This window comes from Panthera uncia, chromosome B1 (genome assembly GCF_023721935.1).
Source record: "Panthera uncia isolate 11264 chromosome B1, Puncia_PCG_1.0, whole genome shotgun sequence".
Lineage (NCBI taxonomy): Eukaryota > Metazoa > Chordata > Mammalia > Carnivora > Felidae > Panthera > Panthera uncia.
In genome coordinates, this window is record NC_064811.1 from 156884763 (window position 1) to 156904466 (window position 19704).

Below are 19704 nucleotides of genomic sequence, written 5' to 3' on the forward strand. Positions count from 1 at the left end.
GGGGGGGAACTTGCACATGGCTGCCCGGGAGCCATCGATGGCAGTACAAAGCTCCCTCTCATTATTGCATAACAACGGCTTTTGCAGCCGACCCGGTTTGAGGAGACCGCCAGTGGATGGCTCTCCGTAGACCCTAATCCCAGCCCTCCCTCCCCAATGGCTGTAATAACACCAGCTGTCTGTTACTCAAACTCTGACTGAGGAGGAAAAAGCACTGATTATCCAAATACAGTCATTAAAGGGGAAATGTGTTTTTAGGACTGTCAGAGTGATTAATGAGGGCTAGCCGTCTTTGCAAATGCACTTGTTTAGTCTAACTGGCAGCTTCTATTTTCCTATTGATTTATTGCAGCCGTTGCCGGGCCTTGGTGTGTGCGGAGTCAGGGCACTTCACAACTGCGCCCTGTTTAAACAGGAAAAGCATGCACCATTTTGTCCGGGAGGGAGGGAACAGCCTAAAGTCTCTCCCTTCAGTGCTGTCTCCAGGGGCCCAGACCAACAAAGGAGACATTAAAAACCTGCAGCCTGGAAAGGGAAGGAAGCTGCCTCCCCTCACTTGTCCCCGGTCACTCAGTTCCAAGGTCAGTGAAGACGCACCACGGCCCCTGGACAAAGCCTGTCCTATTGTAACACTCGGCATGCCCATGTTTTCTCCTCCAGTCCCCCCAAAACAGCTGTCAGCCACTGGGTCCAAGTACAGGAAAGGCACCCAGCAGAGGGGAAGGCTGCAGAGGCCAGAAACAGAGAACTGAAGCATCCTCCCACCCGAACACACACACACACACACACACACACACACACCTACCTCTGCCTGGGTCCAGGATGGGAGCCAGGCCAGGGGCTTCATGGGGAATCGATGGAGTCCAACAGTTGATTTCCACTTTTAAAAAGAGGTAGGGGGACCACAAAAGTGATATCTACTTCTTTCCGCTGGTACATTTAATGTTTTGACAAATGATGCACCTGATGACAAAAATAGAGAAATGGCAGCTTGAAATTCGAGTGCTGGTATTTGGGGATTAATACTTCCAGGAGGTCAGTCATCAAAGGGACAGGATTTACAGAATTCCTGTTTATGTGCTGGATGCCATAAGACACAGGAGAAAACTCAGACGAAATTCTTGTCTGATTTAGTTGGGGGAGATAAGACACACCCGTGAGTCAAGGAGCAAGATAGCATTACATATAAGCGCGTTTATGCTGATCTAATAAAGTGCTAAATCGTACTGTGCAGACAGTGGAGGATAGGACAGGATGTAAGAAGGTGCTAATTGTGTGGACCAGATGGGTGGGCTGTAGGAGCCGGAGGGGGAGACCACTGGGGCTGATGGGGGGCACCTTGCCATCCAATCTGTTGGGAGGCTCCTTGGAGGCCCATCCTTTTTCTGAAGGCTGAAGATGGATGAGGCCTTCATTCCATAGTGATAAGAGAGCTGGAACTTGAGCCCCTGAGCCCATAATTTCCATTTCTGAAGCAGATGAAGGAAGACGCTTTACTGACACTGTATACGGCACATCTGAATTTTCTTCCATTCCTTTCTTCCTAATCAACTTGCACCTGCCAGAGAGCGTTCGCGGCACAGAAATGGTTTGTACTCTTCCTGAATGAAGGGCCTTTCCAAGTCTTCCCAGGGTGCCTTCCCAAGACTTCCCAAGACTTCCAAGCACTATTAGCACTTACTAAAACAGGAAAAGCTGTCAGTGGATTTGGATCACAGATGAACGGGGAAAACTCTCTCTTAAGAGAAAAGAAGTTGAACCTACTGGCTGAGAGAAATGAAGCGACTGTATTTTATAAACTTTAAAACGGAGATAAAAGTTTAAGTACACTTACAGTGTACTTTAAGACTGTCCTGGAAAGTCCAGGATGTCTAGTCATTGCATATTGGGGAGAAAGAGCATAGAAATGGGAGCCAGAAAACTGGGATTTTCTTCTAGTTCTGAAACTTAATTGCTGTGTGACTTTGAACAAGTCACTTAATCTCTGAGTCTATTTTTCTATTTCTGAAATGAAGCTATTGGGCCCTCTAATCTTGAAGCCCTTTCTAACTGGAATATTCTATGAGTTTATAAAATGTTTAGAGTAAAGCATTATGGAGCAGAGCTGGTTAGAATGCTCCATCACTCATCCCAAGTCAAGTACAGTTCTAAAGTTCCTATCAAGACAGTGAGTGTGAAAGGTCCAGAAGAAGAAATGTCATGACTTTACCTCAATAATGGTGTGGGGGGGGGGGGGGGGGGAGCAGGGGAGCATACAGAAGAAAAATACTGTAATGTGGAATTTTCACCCAGAGAAGGGACTCTATTTTTCATTTCAACAAAATGGATTATTAAAATATTTTTTTTAATTTGACGAGATCCTGAGTGTAGTTTAGTTTTGATGTGGGTATTTCAAAGACTGATTGGGTACTTAAGCGGGTCAGAAATGATTGTTGAAAATAACGTTGAGAATCCCGTGAGGTTAAATCAAGGTCTACAGAAAGAATCATGTTTCATAACCTACCGCCAATTGCTTTTGGAAAATGGAACTGGCAAGAGAAGAAGTGAAAAGCAGATAAAAATCAAACCATGGAGGAGTTGGGGGGACCTTTGCTCTGAGTGGGCAGCGGGTATCTCCACAGCTCTTTGGAACATAAAATCAAGTGATCCCTCTGGAGTTTAAATCAGAGCCAGATTTTAGAGTGGAAACAGTAATTTGGAACCTGTCAGTGCACATTCCCTGCGTCCCGTTTGCTCTCCTGGGTGTGTGTACATACGACCATGTACATGTGTCTGGTGTGGGTTACACACAGGTTTGTAGCCAGCCCATAAGGAAATGGGGTGACTACCTCAGTCCTGCCCCTCCCTTCTAAGAGCCAAGATGCTGCTCGGTGCAGTGGGTTTGCAACTCGGTAAACATTAACAAAGTGCCCACTACATACTAGGTACCACGGTCTTCTCTGGGACTAGAAAGACGGGAGAGACACGGACCTTGCCTCAGGGAGCTTCCAGTCCAGTAGGAGGCAGACGTGTGAGCTGAAATATATGATGGACCAACAGCTCTATTCGTGTTGCGATGGTCAATACAGGCCAGAGTATGCTGTGGTCACAAATGAGCCCCACCATCTCAGGGGCTTAACAACAAAGGCTTATTTCTCGTTTATACTACATCTCCATCATTGACAAAGATCTCTGTATCTGTCAGGGTTTGAACAGAGAAGCAGAACCAGTAATATAGTAAGGCGTTTATTGCAAAGCATCAGCTTATGCAATTGTGGTGGCTAGCTAAGCAAGTCTGTAGGACACGCAGGCAGGGAAGATCCAAGGCTGGAACTACTGGCATGAGCCCTTTGGAGTCTCTAAATTCAGGGAAAGCCTGAGCCCTCTTTCAAAGGGCTTGCCTGGTTAGGTCAGGCCCACCCCAGACAACCTCCCTTTTGATCTACTTAAAGTCAACTGATTAAGAACTTGAATCATATCTGCAAAATTCTTTCACAGAAGCACCTAGATTCATGTTTGGTTAGCTAACCGGGAACTGTCATTCAGTCTAACCAAGGTGGCCCATCATCAGAAAGCATCACAGTGTTGCACATAATTTATCAGGCCCACTGACTAACAGGAACATCCTTGGTGGTCAGCGGGGGAAGAACTGAAGAATCCTGTACAAACAACATTTCAGGCCAAAATGACATATGTCACTTCTGTTCATCTGTTCATACTCCTCTGGCTAGAACTGATCACCCAGCCTCTCCTAACTGCCAAGGGCAGGACACTGACCCTCCCGGGAAGGAGAGGAGAATTGGAGAGGGTGCTGTCTGGGCACTCTGACCAGCTTCCACCCTGCCCTCCCCATGCTCGTTTTACACAGGGGGAAACTGAGTTTGCAGTGTGATGAAGGCATGCGTGACTGTCCATGGCCACAGTAAGTGAGACAGAATTCTCCTCTCGCTCCGTCCAGCTCACCTCCACCCTGCTTCCTCGGGCCTCAACAAACAGAAACTCCTTCCAAACCCACTGAGCCCTGTTTACCTGGAGAAAGTTTACACTTGAAATCACAGGAAACAGGTGCCTCTGGGGATGGAATGCTCTAGCCAGACAAGCCTGGCCTCGCAGTTAGGGCGGACATCTCAGACCTATGAGACCCTGAAGTTCAAAGAGATTTGTGACCTTCTGCATACCTTGTAGTCCCGAGATCTCCACCAGGTGGCTTGCAAACAACCTCCGGATCATCGAGGCAGTGTATTAACAAGCCCTCCTTACAAGAAGGGTGGAGACCTCCCATGTATTGGATTCTAGGAATGCTTTCATCTGTGAAACTTACAAAAAGGTTCAGGATGGACCGAAAGTCATAGTGATCAATGGTCACTGACAAACAAGTGCCATCAACAGTATGTACTGTCATTTGAGACGAGAAAGGTCTGGGCAACAGGGGTCAGATGTGGCTTCTTTTCCTTCTCTAACATTTACGGAGCGCTTGCTGTGTGCCAGGCACCGTGCTAAGCGCTTTCCATACAAGACTTCATTTCATCCTGGCAGCAAGTCTCTGCAGTGAGTCTATTATTGAACACTTTTTGCCCAGGGACACAAAGCCAGTAAACAGTAGAAGCAAGATCCCTGTCAAGTCTCTCTGATTCCAAAAACCTATACTCCTGCCACTGGAGCCACCACGTACTGTGGTGAGGCTGGTGCCTTGCACGAGAGCATCTGGCCAAGCGGAGCATGTGGGGTCTCCGTGGCGGCCCCAGAACACCTAGCCTGGGCCGCATCCGTGTCCAAGAGGGCCTTTCTCTAAATCTCCCAATGGCTCTAAATGGGTGGGGGCAGGATAGGCGGAGACTTGTCAACCTCAGACCCTCTCCTCTAAAGACTGGGTCAGAAAAGAACTTTAAATCCCCTGATCCCCAGCTCACCCCCTGCTGGTCACAGCTGAACTTTGCAGTGTAGGCGTACTTGTGGGAATGTTTCCTGAGAACCTGCTACCTGTGCTAAATGCTGTCAAAGAAGAGAAGATGCATAAGACATGGCCCCTCACATCAAACTGTTTAAAATCTCTTAGGGAAGACCGTATAAACACCTACTAACAATGTGAAATAAAGTATGACATTAACACATGAAGGGGACTCCTAAAAAGTGCCAGGCGTTCAGAGCACCCTGGGAGTTGGAAGGATGCATTCGTTCACCCAGTCCCCCACAGGAAGGAGGAGAGAGGTCTTTGAGGCCAGTGGGACAGCCTGAGCAAAGCCCAAAGCCAGAGTGTGTTGGAGGATGTCCCTCCGGTGCACACCAACCAGCTTCCACCTGCAAGGAGCATGAAGGCAAGAGTAACTTAAGGGAGCCAGGGCTTTGGGGCCACCAGCACAGGTGTGGGCAAGCAAAGGAGGACGACAGCCTCACTGCGGACACAGCACAGTGAAGGGGTTGCTTCCGAGGGAAGGAAGGCTCTTTGCAAAATTCAGCTCAAGGCTTGGAATTGAAACATGCATCACCTGCGCTGGCCTTGCTCTCCCAGTCACGGCCACCCACCCTGGGCTCTCTCACCCCCAGGGCCCACCTTCCTGGCTCCGGTTATACAGTGTCAGGACCCAGAGCACAGAGAGGGTCTCAGGAGCCTCTTGATGGTGACGGTGATAGGTGGGACCTTCACGTCCATCCCCTTCCTGATACTCACCTGTCTTCCCTGACCCCTATTCCCTCTTCTGGGGGTGTTGACCCAAATGCTCATGGAGAGCATCCTCCTTTGCACCCCTGCTCCCAAAATCATCCTCCCCTGTCCTACCCCCAATGTCATTCCTCCCCCCAATACACATACACACACACACACACACACACACATACACACTCCCTCTCACCTCCCTTCCCTCCCCCACCCCTTCCCCTCCATTTGTTTCAATGAACAGCCCCTTTTATCTATTCTGTAGGTACAAATGAAGCTGTCAAATTTGATCAGGCGCTTGATATGACAGGCCGTGGGAGTCAGGACCCCTTGAACAGAGTGGGCCTTGTCTGTCACAGCCTGCCTGACACTTCCCATAATGCCCAGACTGATGAGATTCTGAGTAGGGCCCAGCACATTTTCAACTCTATTTTGGGTGAAAACCCTTCTTGAAAGATCTTGAAAGGAGCTGGCAGTTCAGCCGCCCGGATGATTAATGAGGGTTGGCTCCGCTGGATGGATTTCTCCTGGTGCCAACGGCCGTCCCCCCAACAGGCTAGAACGTGTTGCCGTTGACTTCCCCCAGTACTTCTCCCACAAGGCGACACCCCCCAAAAAACCTCTCCCACCAACCCTTGGACATTCCTGCGGGCCGCCCCTCGCCTCCACCTGCAACCACTCTGACCGCATATCTCTCCCCATCCTCCCTCGTCTGATGCAGGAGCAGCCCCAGCATATGGAAAAAGTTAACTGTCGCAGCTGAGGGAGGCCCGGCTTGAGCTAACAGGGCCCGCTGGACAGCTTTGCAGGTTTTTGAGGGGCATGGAGGGAGTGCTGAGAGGGGAACAAACAGGACAGTGACCCCTGAGTGCCACGTCACATGCTCCAGTGGGCAGGGTAGGCCTCTCCACTTTTTCTCCATGGACTTCAGGAATTCTGGGGACAAGACCCAAGGGGTGTCTAATGCCCCAGAGATAAAGCCTTCAAGTCCTTGTTTTTCCTCATCTCACTGTTTCTCACGATTATTTTAACCAAGAGAGTTCTTTATTGGGCAGGACCCTCCGGTGTAGGGCAGAAGGTCTAGCATCCTTGGTCTCAAGACATGACTTGTTTTTGGCATCCCCCCAACCCCCAGTCATGGAGACAACCAAAACTATCCCCTACACCTCCAAACAGCCCTGGGGGTGGTCCAGCCCTGCTTGAGAACCACCATTAGAGGGACGAGTCTCCCCTCTCCCTCATGCTTTGAGGGCCTTGTCCTCATCTCTGCCTCCTTCTGCTCTCACACCCTCAAGCTCGCTCAGTGGAGAGAGCACCTTGAAGGAGGGGAAAGAAGGAAAGAAGGAGGTTCTCCCACCCACCACAATACTAACTTTTCTCCTCCACTGCTTGCCCCAAACCAGCCCTGTTTTAACCTCTGTCCTCTTGCCTTCCTCTCCTGCTGTCCTATTTTTCCTAGCAGATTACAGCTTATGCATGCTTCAGGTGAAAAAAATGTTGCCTGAAACTTCTTTGGGCTTTCCAAGCTCAGAATCCTTCAGGAACAGGCCAGTGAAAGGTAGTTGGGGTCAGAAAAGTGCTGTTTCTTTTTGGAACATGGAACATGGTTTTTTCCTATGGAACATCCATAGGGGTTTTTGTTGTTGTTGTTGTTTTCAAGCCAGGCTCCAAGGTCTGGGGACTCTATCAGAGGAGAAGCAGGGTCCTAACCCCAACCCACCCACGATCTCCTGTGGAGTAGGCTAAGCCAGTCCATGAGAGAGGGTCTCCAAGAATACCAAGCCATAGGTACTCTCTTCACTCTATATTTTCTTCTCCCCCTTTCCTTCTGAAACAGAAAAAGAAAAAGAAAAAAACACCATAGTTTACCCACCCCAGGCCACTGGGTAGATGCCCAATGAGCTCTGAGATCATCCAGCCCCTAGATGGACCTAGCACCATCTGTAGGATCCTTCAGTACCATCTACTAAGCATCTGTTACATGCCAGGAATTGGGCTCAACTCTCAGAGTAAAATAGTGAGCAAAAAGACACACAGCCCCTGCCTTCCTGAAGCTTATAGACTAATAAGGAGAACAAAATTAAACAATTCAATGTAGGATTATACATCGTGGTAGTAGCAATGAAGGAAAAGGAGTGTTCTACCGCGCATACAGAAAGGGTGTAACAAGGAATGCTTGTTTAGAACTAAGGTCAGAGAGAGCCTCTTTGGGACCATGACCGTGAAGCTGAGACCAGAAGACTGAGCACGGCCAGCCAGATAAAGAAGGAAGAGTGTCTCAGGCTGGGGAAATTCATGCCCGGGCATCAGCCAAATTCTCCTGTCATGGAGATCCTTTTCCCTTGCAGCTGTGCCTCCCTGGAAGGACAAAAGCTCAGTAACTCAGCCAGAGCCCTGGAAAAACCAGGAATGGGGAGGAGCTTGGAGGAGAAGGGCAGCAAAGGGGTGTGGAGGGAGAGCACTGACCACCCAGTCACCCCACAGTCCAGGGCACCACTAAGGTGGTTACCTCGGCAAGCAAGAGGGAGAACTGGAGACTGGTCTGGGGCTGACAGGCCCTCTCAGGAGGGTTTCAGGGATGCTCTCAGGCCGAGTTTTGAGCTTCGCCAGCTCCTGGAGCTGTGATGTGGGCAACAGCTGATGGAGACAGAAATTAAATGAACGATGACACAAATTAATACATAATTACAAGATTCTTGCCCAAGAGGGAAGCTTGAGGGTGACTCAGCTTTCTCTCTTCCAGAAAGATAATATTTTAATGAAATACTGGAGAGTGTGTTACTTACTCTTGGAAACCCATAGGACTTCATTGGCTCCCCCCTGAGCGGCCCCTCTCTAATCAAGGCCAAACCTTTAACCTAAAAATCAAGTCCTCCACGGAACGGCCCTGACACCTTTCCACCCGTCCCTGCCGGAAATTTCACAGGAGCCAAATATGACGGCTCACTGTTTCCTAGACATCCAGCTCTTGCATCCAGTTGCTCCTTCCTCCTAAAAAGCCTACCCCCTCTCACAAATTCACTGGTCTCGTTTTCACCCCAATCAGTTGCTCTGAATCCTCTGAGCCCCTTATTTTATCTCTCTGATAGTCTTTGTCTATGTGAGGACCCCTCACCACCCCTCACTGGACCATGAGTACCTTAAAGGCAAGAAGGATCTCTTATGCATACTCATGCCCCCTGTATGCCTAGGACAGTGCCAGGCACAAGGCAGGCCATCCATAAATGCTTGCCAAATTCCATTTAATCTGAAAAGAGCTAAAGAGCTTAAGCATTTGTCAACATCTTTAAACTGAAGTCACTACTTTGATGAGAGAAGAGACCCCCCAGGAGGTAAAACTCAAAGGAACAAGAGAGACAAAAAAGGCAATCAGGCAAGAGAGAAAAGATGCAAGTCCTTTATCAGTGGCCCAATGGCCACTTGTTCCAGAAGTCTTCCCTTCTCTCCTCTGTCTCCCCATGCCCAGAACAGGAGAGGTGCTCCTGAGGACACAGGATTTGGGGTAGGGCGGCAAACCCTAGAGGCAGGCAGAGGAGACCCTCCTTCTTCTCCCAACTTGCCATGGTGGCTGGCATTCTCCCACTCAACTCATTTCTTGGAGTTAAGGAGCAAAATCCTGGGGGGGAAAATCATAACAATGTTCTATGAATGGGGGAAAGAGAGAAGACACCCCCCCCCTTAATACATCAGTGTTCACCAAACCTGTTTGGGAGCAGCCCACACCTAAGTAGACAGAGAGCAGGGCTCCCGGGAATGAGACGTCAGAAGATAGAGGGGTGGGAAGGAGCCAGGTCCGAAAAGCTCTGCAACATGAACATTTCCCCACGAATGGCAGCTCCAGGGTTGGTGTCCCTGGGGAGCACCCGGCAGCCAGAATGCTGCCAGAAGGACTTCCCTTTCCTGTCTCAGTGCTGACCCACCCCGTGCTCACTGCTGTACCCACAGTGTCCAGTCCGTGCCTGGCACGCAACAGGCCCTCAACAGGTATTTCTTGAATCAACAAATAAATTAATACGGCTATAGGAAGGTGCTGGGGATGGGTCCCAAGGGGAAGCTGGTCCTTGCTCTCAATTCTGCAAAGGGATCCAGCAGACCTGTGGAAGTTCAGACCCACGTTGCGGGAAGCAATCCCTGAAATTAGCCAAGCACCCCCATCTAGCAGACAGAGGTCCACAGCTGAGCAGCCTGGAAAGGACGCATTTGCACACTTACCCCACCGGCTTTTGGAACAGAACCGACCTCCCTGCTGTCTTTCGGGATTTCTTCCGGGAGAAAGAGAATTTTCCTGGCCACTGGGCCAGAATATAAAAACAAGGCTACATAAAACAGGCCTAAGAGGGAAAGAGTAGGCCAAAAACAATATGCTCCTCTCCCCCCTGTTTCTTTAGGACCTCAACCTCTTTTCCCAGTGAGGAGGAGGAGGAGGAGAGGGGAGCAGAGCCTAATGACCCCGTGCCCCCTTGCCAGGACAGAGGTCCTCGCAGGTAGGGAGTCAAAGAAAACTTTTTCGAGACTGATTACCAAGAGGGTAACTAGGTACACAGAGCACATGTGAACAGGCTCCTCGTTTCCAATTCAGGACTGTCAGATGGTGATTAATGACTAACAGCCACAGAGCAGCCTTGATTGCCAAGTGCTGTATTGTTAATGCTGACATTTAATGAGGCCGGACACAAGTCCAGCACAATTCCACACCATCATCTGCAAATAGCACTCAACAGATTTAATTGGTTAAGTATTTGTGTGTGTGTGGGGGGGGGAGGTATAAAGGGCAGAAGAAAGGGATGAGATGTTGGTGGGTGAATCTGCCCTACAAGGACATCTCTATTTTAATACGTGTAGCGGTGCGATCGCCCAAGTCAGGTGGAGTGAGTCCACACGACTGTCTCCGCAGACCTGAAATGCAACTGCAGCCCCCAACAGAAAAGTCTCTGATATGGTGGAACGGGCCACCACACCCTCCCCCACCCCGCCAACGCATCTGACTCCTGCTGCGGTCCCCCCACACCACCCACCACCATCACCGCTGTCTCTCAGGGGCAGCTGGGAACTGGCATGTTTGTGAAGTTAGAACACATGAAAGAGAGTTGAAAGAAGAAGTTGTCTAGAAGTGGGCCTGGATCCAGGGCTCCCGAGAAGCCACTTTTTCACTGGACTCAGATCAATGGCCCCTTGGCCCGCCTGCCTGGGCGGCTCCTCCCCTGCCAAGAGAGAACTGTTACCCCCATTCCGGAACTCAACACTCTCTTAGGAGAGGAACGGAATCCATCTTATTGTTCTGGAAAAAGAGTCCCCGGCAATGGGGACAGAGGGACTGGCCCAGCAAGGATTCTGTAGGCCAGCTGAGCAAGGTGACAACGGGTGTGGAAAAGGAGATGTTGGCTCCAAAAGGGCGGATCTAATGCAAGGCGTCTGCACTCATGGAATCCTGGCTACAGTCACGATGCTGTGGCTTGGACGGAGGGAAGTAGGTGGAACGCAGGTAGCCAGCACGCTAGCTGGGGAAATAACAAACATAAGAACAGCCCGGACAGTGGACGCTAAGGGCCAAAGGAGCAGCAGAGGGGGTCAGTGCCACCAGCATGCAAAGGAGAGGTCGGTTCAGGGTCAGGCGGAGTCCGGGGCTGGAAATGTCTAGAAAAGGCAAAAAACATACCTACAATGTTTGAAAGATGGAAGTCCTCAGGCAGAAAGAGGTGGCAAGGCCACCATCCAGGTGAGGGCTTTGGAAATTTGAATTCTCATTAATTCCCCTTCAAAGCCTTATTCCTCGAAGTGTGACCCTAAAATCAGCAACATCACCATGGCCTTGGAGCCTGTTAGAAATGCAGAATCTCAGGCCCCAGGCCTGACCTATGGCTCTCAGTCTGCATTAGGACAAGACCCCAGGTATTTGCATGCATGTTGAAGTTTGATAAGCAAAGCTCTAAATGCCCTGGGCAGGAAGCCACACACAGAAGCAGCCCTGGCCCCAGAACCCGATATGCCCGGAAGTCCCCTGACATTCACCCACTGACGGTACTGCAACACCTAGCAATATCCCCTGGGGCCCCCTCAGCCTGGAAGGAGACCAGGACTACAGCATCTGCCCTGTGGCCCTCCGTGCCCTTGCCCTGTGGCCCTCTGAACCACGGCTGCAACACCTCAGAAAATAATCACTAAAAGCTAATGTTTCCTCTTGTGACTCTGTGCCTAGGGGTGCCCCTCCTGTGACCCGACCTTCCAAACCCTGTCCAGGAGCCACCAAATCTTCCCTGCCGAGGCCTCTCCTCTTTTCAGCAACAAACCGTTAGGGGCTTTTCCCACTAGCTGCTTCTTCTTCCCCCTCGCCAAATTAGGCTGTTCCCCCAGCTTCATTAAATGCTCCCATGACCTTCCATCCTGTAACTCGACCCCACGCTGACAGTGTAGGAGCGAGGGGAGCCTAGGGGAGCCAGGAGAACTGGGTCTCACTTCTGGCCCCTCTGGGCCCCCCACCCGGGGCAAAGCACTTCACACATCTGTGCCTCAGTTTCCTCCCAGTAGAGTGAAGGGATCGAAGGGATCGGATAAAAAGGGATGATCCTAAGGCCCTTTTTGACTGTAACAGTCCATGGTTTTATTTCAGAGAGTTATTGTGAGGGCCCAATGAAATGAGATAATAGATACTATGATAGACTGAAAAGTTTAAAATGATCCCCAAACAGCGTAACAAAGAGTCTCCTTTCCTCCAATCGCCAACCGGCATGTCTCTGCAAGTGTCCCATTGTTCTCGTGGTTCCAGTTTTTCTCCACAGATTGGGGGCAACGTGAGGGCAGAGCTGGCGGATTCGATTTCTTCTGTATGCTCTCTCAGTGACTAATGCTCACAGAGGCCACTCACCAGCATTGCTTACTGGGTGACAGACTGATTACCCTCCAGGCCGCTCATTCGCTTAAGTGGACTTGTAAGAAAATAACAGAAAAGTGGTCACCTTCGCTTTTTAGGAGGGGAAGGTAAAGGACCTTGAAATAGGCATGTCTCATTTCCCTTGAGGGAAAAAGGTAGTTTGCCCCCTTAAAATTAGTTGGATTTGGAAATTCAAGCGGAATTTTTAATAACGCCTTGCAAATTAGCACAAACCAGCATGCCAGCGGCTTAATTCCATTCTTACTAAGTATACTGTGCGCTGAGTGCCAAGCCCCCTCTCAGTAGTAGGGGAAATACAGAAGAAACACTATCAAGTCAGAGAACGTTTGCAACAAACGTAGCAGGAATTAGGTATCAGAATATATACCGTCCCATTCAAAACAGTTACTTTGGAAAGGATATATACTCATTCTAATACCTTATCTTGCTCTAACCAATTTGGCATTCTTTGAAAACCATCTCCAAACCCTGTTGCATTTTTTACTGACAATGACAAATCTTAATGTGTTGATTAGGTGAGAGAAATGTCTTTTGAAGCCAAGCCTGGTGAATAAGCTGGATGGTCAGGCTTATGCAGTCAGGTCAAAAATCTAAATAATGTGCATCTTCTAAAAAAAAAAAAAAAAAAAGCTTCTTCAAAAAAAAATTTTTTGAAGCCTATTATTTTGAGAGAGAGAGAGAGAGAGAGAGTATGAGCAGGGGACGGGCAGAGAGAGAGGGAGAGAGAGAGAGAGAGAGAGAGAGAGAGAGAGAGAGAGAATCCCAAGCAGCTAACAGTATAGAGCCCGATGCAGGGTTTGAACCCACCAACCACAAGATCATGACCTGAGCCAAAACCAAGAGTTGGACACTTAACCGAATGGGCCACCCAGGAGCCACATACAAAAAAAAAAAAGCTCTTAATGAGCATACAGGAATACTGTGCAGCCTTTGCCTGCGAATACTTTGAAGGTCTTTGACCAAGCTGTGTGCGTTTGGCTGTGTGGCTAACAATCAATCCCGCGGTAGACTTCCTGGCTTCTATCATTGCCCTACAGCCCACCCCAACCCCCATCCTCTACCCTCAACACAGCACCCAAGAGTCAGATCATGCCACTTGTCCACTTGAAACCCTGCAAAGGCTTCTGTCTCATCTAGAGTGGAGGCCAAAGTCCATAGGGTGGCTTCTGAGACCTCATGTGAGCCAGCTCCCATTCCCTCCTGGCTCCTCTCCCACCACTGTGGGCTCCAGTCAGGTGACCTCCCCGCCATCCCTCAAGCCTGTCAGGCAGGATTCCACTTAGGGGCTTTGCCCTAGCTGTCCCCTCTCTCTGGAAAGCTTCTCTCCCACAGATCCACGTGGCCAACTCCTTCATTTCCTTCAAGCCTTTGATCAACTCTCACTTTCTCCTGGAGACCTAGTCTAACCTTCTATTTTTTCTAAAAAAAAATTTTTAACTTTCATCTATTTTTGAGACAGAGAGAGACAGAGTGTGAGTGGGGGAGGGGCAGAGAGAGAAAGAAAGACACAGAATCTGAAGCAGGCTTCAGGGTCTGAGCTGTCGGCACAGAGCCCGACTTGGGGCTCAAACTCACAAGCCGTGAGATCATGACCTGAGCCGAAGTCGGACGCTTAACCAACTGAACCACCCAGGCGCCCCTAACCTTCTATTCAATACCTTCCAGGTGATAACTCTACACACATAGACACAGATGAAGACTCGGCTACACACATGTTCTCCTTATCCTACTCCTCTGTTTCTCTTTTCTGTGGTACATATCAGCTTTCACTAAAGTATGTAATTTACCTACATATTATTTATTATATTTATTGTTGTTTGTGTCCCCCTGCTAGAATCCAGGCCCAGGAAGGTCCAATGTCTTTGCCTATTTAGTTGAATCCCAAAAGCTTAGAACTGGCACTTAGTTGGTACTCACTAAATACATAGTGAATTGAATTGAGTTGAGTTGAATTCAACTGATTTCAACTGAATTGAATGACAGGTCCCAACTTACATGAAGTATAGTCCCTGCCTACCAGTTGCCGACAGATATGATGGAGAGAATGAGAGGCAGGCACATGAAAGCAGTTGAACAGTGCACATGGGATTCAGTCAGGCTGCAGGAGCAGTGGTCGGTGCAGGTGCAAGGAGGCTGAGGCTTCCATCTGGTCAAGCAAACCTTGTCCTTGTCCCCAACACCTGCCTGGATCATTTCAGCCTTGGGAATACTCTGCCTAAAGTCCTCTACCCTTGCTGCCCCCTTACCTATACCCTACCCGCCCATCAATGCTTAGCCCCAGTCCCCCTCCTCCATACCATCTTCCTTGATTATTCTAGCCCTCCCTGAAATCTCTGTCCTCTGAGCTCCCGTGGCACACATCTTTTGTATCAGACCATTTAGTCTTTAAATAGAAACGCTCTGTGTGATGGGTATTACTAAGGACGTCTTTGGCTGCTTCTCTGAACAACTCCAGCCCTGTCCGGTAGTGGCTCCTGACCCAAGTGGCTCCCATTGGTCGGTCAACAGTCAGAGAGAAAAGGGGAAGGTATTGCAGGCACGGGAAACCTCAGAAGCAAAGATAGAGTGGCGTGAATTGACATGATGAGCTTCAAGATATTACGCCAGTAGTTCTCAGCCTGGCTGAGATCTGAATCACCAAGAGGGCTTTTTACCAAGATCTCCAGGCGGAGGCCTGATCCCAGACAGTTTCATCAGAGTGTCAGGAAATGTGGCCGAGGCATCACTATTTTGCAGATGTCCTCAAGTGATTCTATTCTGGAGCAAGAGTTAAGAACAACCACACTATTGGGGCGGCGGGGGGTGGGGGTGGGGGAATGAGTAAAAGTAAAAGAGGTGTCAAGGAAACTGGAAAACAGACCAAAAAAAACCCTCTTGTTGTGCCTGTCCTTTTTTTTTTTTTTCTCTCGCTCTCTATTTTGTTTCTATTAATTTGTCATGGGAATTTGTCTTTGTCGGAGTAGTCCGGATGGATCAGCGCTGTGGCCAGATGATTCTGCCCCCTGCCCCGCAGAGAATAGGCAGCAGTGACATATGTGGGCCCAGCCAGGGTCCGTGGGTACCCATGGGAATCAGAAAAGCTTGGGGAAGCTAGAAACGTATTTTCGATCACTGAGAAATTTATACTGCAATGTCTCCCTTCCCAGGTTGTTAGAATTCAGTTTACTCTCTCGTGCCTGCCCATCCAAAGAGCCAAGAAGCACGCCAATTATATTCAGGCTGCCGGTTCAGAAATTCTTGCCTAATTCTTCACACTCCTCTTGCCCCCACATCCTCTGAAATCGAGCAGAAGTTACACCTCCTCACTCTAAAAGGCAGCCCGGCTCAAGGGCATTGAAGAGCATGCCAGGAACTTGGCGGCTATGTGAGTCCTCGCCCGTTCTGGTCTGTAGATGCTCTCTGGCACACCGCTTTTTCTCCTCTTTTCATTTCCTTGACCTACAAAACGCAGACCAGCAACCGAGGTGCACTTCCCGGGAGCTGCCTGCAGGGGCGCCAGTGCAGCCTGGGCCTGCCTTCCCACCCCAGTCCCGGACCCCAGTCCCCACCCACAAAATAGCACAGGGGCACCTGCGTGGCTCAGTGGATTGAGCCTCCGACTCTTGATTTCAGTTCAGGTCATGATCTCACCCTTCATGAGTGAGCTCCAGCCCCGAGTCAGGCTCTGTGCTGACAGCGTGGAGCCTGCTTGGGATTCTCTCCCTCTCTCTCTCTCCCTCTCTCTCAAAATAAATAAAACTTAAACAATTAAAAAAATTTTTTTAAAAGTTCCAGTCACTGGAAGTCACTATTCACCACCTGCCACTGTTAGGGATGAAGCTAACAATACCCATGCCTCTGGAAAAGGACGTGTGCTTACATTCAGGTAGGATGTAAAGGTCTTAGATGCAAACTTGTCCTGAGTGCTAGATCCGCTTATTCAGGAAGGGGGGGGGGGGGCAGGAAAGGGAGGGTAAAGGAACATGCACAGGGAAATATGTTGGCACTTAGTGGCTGAAGGAGGGAGGGAGGAGAGTGCCAGGGAACGAGGTGGAGGATGTAGAAAGACGAGGCTGGAGCTGGAGAGCTGATGACAAGCTTCCCCAACTCCGCAGTCTTGCCAAGGCCCAGCCCTGGATCCCACAGGGGTCACAGCCCAGGGCTGACCTCTGAGGCCACCTCCTTTCTCCTCCTCAGTCTTCCATCTCTGTGTAGAGCCATGGCCTGCCAGGCTCTGGCCAACCTGTGGCCTCTCCACACTGAAAAGGTTCCCTTGAAAAGCCAAAGGGGGAAGAAACCCGCCCCAGCAGCGAACCCCATATATACAGAGAGGTAACTCGAAACCCCGGAGCTGGGCCAGAGGAGGAGGGGAAGGGTAGAGGGGGATGAGGTTTTTCCACTTCCATTCGCAACTGTCAGGCGAGTGATTAATGACCAACAGGTTTGGAATCGCCTTTATTGCCAGATCAGTATTGTTGCCCGTGACAGCTAATGAGGTTGGACAGGCTTCTCCACGCTGAGCTTTATGGGGCCGGCTCCCTCCCCTGCAGAGCTCACAAGCCCTGCCAGCTTTTGTGCACAGGAATGTTCCAGCCCCCCCACCCCAACTTTGTTCCTCCATCACTACCTCCCCCCCCACAATGCCCTGAACCACCCATCTCACCCAGAACCTGCCCCATCCACAAAGGAAGCAGAGTAACGGGGGTTCCGATCTCCAGCCTGCTCACAGAGGTCCATCTATTATACCCATACCCCTAAGGGCCTCCTCCCCAGCCCTGCTAGAGCTGAGCGGTGGGACTGGGTAGAGGGAAGGGAAAGGAACAAAAGCAAACATTACAGCCCTTGGGTTTAAGACAAGGGGGAAGACGTTTCTGCATGCTTGCTCTGGACTGTCTGACCAGTAGCCTTCACAAGCCACTCCACAGTCAGCTGTAAAATTCAAAAATTTTACACACTTACCACTTCAATCCAGCAGACGTGTTGAGGAGGCCAGGATGGAGGGGTGAGGGAATTTAGGAAGAAGGGTTTAATAACAGTTAATAATGATTTTTAACCAACCGCCTCGAACCTAGATACACAAAGCCAGGTTTCAGAGAAGAAATCAACTTGGTCCGAGGTCTCAGGGTAAGGAAATATACTGGCTTTGTTTTCTGCTCTCTTACAAATAATCTTTACCTCTGTGCTAGTTCACATCTTGATACGGTTAAGCACGTGTTTGCCTGGGGTTTAATATTTGAAGGAGTAGGAGCAATGTAATAAGCAAACAGCTTAAAAGGCCCAGAAAGACCCCCTCAGCTTAAAACTCTATTACTTTTCAATGTGATATAAATGTATTTTGCTTCTGCTCAGAGCAATTTCCTAGTTTACTCTTATTAAACCAGGAGACGGCTTAGCAGAGTTCTTGATTTATGAAACACATACTAGATTCATTAAAACCTTAAAAGATTTAATACATTTTATCAGGACATTAAATCTGTGCAGGCTTTTTAAATCAAATACCTGCCATAATTCATCCCCCACACCCTGCACACTTACTTAAGAACACCAAAATGTGGACTGACAAACATTACGGGTGTTTCAGGCCTGATTTCTAAGTGGCATTAAAGTCCTCCCCTCTAGGATTTACAGCCCAGCCTCTCCCCAAGGCAGAGCTTCCCTCTTTGGAATTCGGTTCAGTAAGTCAGCTGAGACCTACATTTCCAACATCTACACAAATGTTTCCACCTCTCCCATCCCACAGCCAGCGGGGGTTATCCTGGTAGGTTCCCTAGGACCCCACCAGCAATACCTGCCCCCCATGCTTAACTCCTGGGCTCCACATTCATGACCTCTCCCTCCAGGCTCCGCTCCCCTGACTCTCTTAGCCCACACAGAACTGCATTGGCACATCTGTCGTGCCTGGAATGCCCGGAAAAGCTTGCTCTTTCATTCTCGAACCCCATTGCTATGTCTTGCTCTACAACAGTGGTTCTCAGCTAGGGGCAATTTTGTCACACCACCACCCCAGGGGACAGTTGGCAATGTCTGGAGATACATTTGGTTGTCACAACTGGGTATGGGGGAGGAAGAGGGCTGCTGCTGACCCCTAGGGGATAGAGGCCAGAGATGCCACTAAACATCCCACAATGCACAGGATAGCCCTCCCCCCCCACCAAGGAATCCCCAAAGAACCATCTGGCCTGCAATGTTAATAGCAGCAAGGCTGAGAAACCTGCCATTGGAACTTAGCAGGCACAGGTGGCCTCTCTCACTCTTCCATGCTTTCAACACTTAGGACTGTGGCTCATGGCTAGGAGGTGTTTAATAAAGGTTGATTGAATTGAACTAAATATTTGTCCTGGTGCATTGACATTTTCCACATTCACAAATATGGGGGAGAGGGGAAATACTGGATCAACAATCAGATGAGGAAGTGACTTACCCATCTAACCTGCGTGTCCTTGTTTGTAAAACGGGGTTATTGTCATAAAATCCTGGTGGACTGTCATAAGGATCACGTGAGCTCATGTATGTCCTAAAGGGACATACGATGTTTATTATTTTGTTCAACAAGCATTTATTGAGTGCAACTTATATACTAGGAATTATGTTAGACTCTCTGGGGTGGGTGTGGGAGACACAAAGACGGGTAAAAGAACTCCCTGCCCTCCCAAAGCTTACACTCCTGTGGCACATACTGACATAACCAGAATACTTCAGCATATTAAAGGGTGTGCCATACGAGAAAAGCGTGTGCGGGACAATGCACAAGACTCTGTGAAAACAGAGAAGAAGCATTGAGAAGGGTCTTAAGGGATGAGCAAGAGTTGGTCGAGCAAAACACAAACACACAATGGAATGGTATCATAAAAGCTGGAGGGGAAGGTAGGGGATCACATCATTGAAGGCCACGTATGACGAGGTAAGAGATGGGAAGTTGTTCCCCCGATATGATCAGGTTTCGAAGCAGAAAAGGTGCACAAAGGTCACACAGAGCACAGTGTGGATGATGCACTGATTTAAGGGTAAGCTTTTAGGCGGAGTAAGGAAGTCACTAACAGCAGACTCTCACAATAATCCAAGTGAGAAATGATAAAGCCCCAAACCAGGGCAATGCATAAAGAGGGTGGCAGCATAAAGGAACAATTAGAGCTTCGTATCTAAATGAAGGGGGCAGATTAAGATAGAGGCTGGGTGGCCTGCATAGTTGAGTGCATGGTGACAC